The 2,514-nt window shown below is 37.6% G+C and overlaps 1 long non-coding RNA gene across 1 annotated transcript; it reads right to left on the minus strand.

Moving 5' to 3' along the window:
* Positions 1–27: 27 nt before the first annotated feature.
* On the minus strand, positions 28–1,665 carry LOC124379765. Its single transcript, XR_006924513.1, has 4 exons — positions 1,511–1,665; positions 1,307–1,421; positions 726–815; positions 28–592 (listed from the first exon to the last, which is right to left on the minus strand). It is a non-coding gene; the product is annotated as an uncharacterized LOC124379765 (long non-coding RNA).
* Between the last annotated feature and the right edge of the window lie 849 nt (positions 1,666–2,514).

Below are 2,514 nucleotides of genomic sequence, written 5' to 3' on the forward strand. Positions count from 1 at the left end.
CTGACTTGTCTAATAAGAGCGACACACTTTTGCAGCAAAAGAGAAAATCTTTTATGATGAGAAATTGCAAATGCAGATTTAAAATTCAGACAATGAGCACACGCAGTGACAAATCAAAACGCTTTAAACACTGCATTCAACAAAAGTGTGTATTTGGTGGCAATCTAATGCAACATCAACAGATCAGCTCTAAAATATGAGACTTTTTAAATGACACTTAAATCATGACACTGGGAATAGAGCTGCCGTCGAGCTGAAGTGACAATTTTGCCCCAAGTACCTGTTAATTTCCAACCGTGCAGTAGGACAAGTATGTAAACTAAAAAGTATAAAGTCTTTGGAAAGTTTTTATTTCCCCATTTGCTCTGCATTTATCTGAGACCCAACAAGTACTTCTGAAGCTGCACTGCATACACAGTATCTTCTGGGGCATGATAGAGCTGCGGACCTCCCTCGTGTTTTTCAATTGTGAAGATTATCTTTCCACTGAACAGCGTTGCTTCATCTCAAGGTCGTACACCAAAGTTTTATCGCAAGTAAATGATCAGAAACGGTGGTCCTTCTGCTCCTGGGTCAGCATGGATGAGCTTCTCTGCATCAGATATAGATAACATGTTTCCTAGCTTAGCAATATTTCTAAGGTGAAAAAAGGCTGTTTTTGTAACATGGTTGATATGTTCATTAAAAGACAAGTTGCTGTCTAAAATAACTCCCAGGTCTTTTACCGTTAAAGTAGCAGTTACAGAACATCTGTCTAAATGCAGGTTGAAATGCTGGAGCTTCAGTGTAATGTTTTTTGGGCAGATGAGCAAAAGCTGTCAACAAAATTTAATAAAAAGTTATGTCATGCAATCTTTTAACTCTTAACACACAGTTATCCAAGCTAATTAAGCTGCGTCACCTGGTTTTGATGAGATATATAGCTGGGTATCATCAGCATAAAAGTGGAAGCTAATTCTATGCCTTCTAATAATATTTCCAAAGGGAAGCATGTATATTGTGAAAAGCAGGTGTCCTAGAACTGAACCTTGTGGAACACCATAATTTACTTGCATTAAGCTGGATAGCTCTCTATTTAAGTCTACAAAATGGTAACGATCAGACAGGTAGGATTTAAACCAGCTTAATGCCTGTCCCTGAATGCCGTAATGTACTTTTGTAAGCAATCTAGGAGAAGATCATGATCTATAGTGTCGAATGCAGCACTAAGATCTAGTAAAACTAACACATGTAGCCTTGTTGGCAAAGACACATTGCCTGTTCAAATCACACATGAATATTGCCTAGACTGCTCTTGTACACATACATTAACTTTGGTCTCTCCTCTGTAGGATCAGTGTGACACAACATCCTTCTTAACCACAACTTTGGTCTGCCCAACAAGTAGGCACATTGTCAGGCAAAAAGTGGGGGAACCCACACTGAAAAAAGACAAAAGAAATGTAAAGATCCCAAAGATTTATGGCATTTCTTACTAAAGTGTTATAATGCAAAGTGATTGCTTACTTACTGTGCTCAATGGGTGAAACAGTCCAAGCTAAGAAAACACCCGAATTATATACAAAGTAACAAATAAAAGATTGGACAATGAATGAAATAAACAGAGCAAAAAATATACACGCAAACGACATTATTGGTGCGAGCCACCTGTGACACAACAGAGGCATAGTGACTAACTAAATAAACTGACACTGTGAAGCTCTCCTTTATAGTCTAAGCCCCGCCCCCCTGTGGATTAAACCAACCTGATTAATTAATGAGGTAAGTATAAGAGGTATGTACATATTTACAATAAAACATACATATCTATATATAAACATAGCATTTACCCCCATAAATACGGTTTTTATACTATAAAATAAACGAATGTATACAGAAGTAACAGGAAAACTAATTATGACAGCATTTTATAATTCCCCTTTTCGTCACACAGTGGATTCGTCAGCTTCCGGTTGAGTCGCGCCTGCGCATCGTAAGTCTGTCATTATAAACACGGCCGCTGGGTGGCGCTTGATTTGACTGAACGTTTGGAGGAAGAGCAACGTGAAAACCAGATTACACAGACGCCGACAAACACCTAAACACAGTTAAGTATTTACAACATAAAACAAAACTATATAAAAACGAGACAATAACAAAATATGAATGTGTTTGTTGTGCGCAGTGTGAATTACTGTCAGGGAATTTGTTATTGGATATTGGTTAAATATGATGCTGCATTTGGAGAGAGAATGAGTTACTTTCTGGAACTGTATTGGTAGCGAGCTGTAGTTTAGGTTCAATTTGTGTTGTTCAATAAATGTTTAATTTAAGCAATTGTCTTTATCACGTCATATAAATTAACTGCTTAATTTTATAAGAAGAAGGGGGGAAAAAATCTGATGGACTAGCAAGTGTACAGCATCTTTCCTTAATCCTACATTGTCCTGGTGACTTCCCTATCTGTCTCTAACAATTAGACCATTTGGACCCCAAACTGTGTGAATTTGGAATGAGCTCAGCTGTTTTCAGAAC

This window comes from Silurus meridionalis, chromosome 26 (assembly GCF_014805685.1).
Source record: "Silurus meridionalis isolate SWU-2019-XX chromosome 26, ASM1480568v1, whole genome shotgun sequence".
Taxonomy (NCBI): Eukaryota; Metazoa; Chordata; class Actinopteri; order Siluriformes; family Siluridae; genus Silurus; species Silurus meridionalis.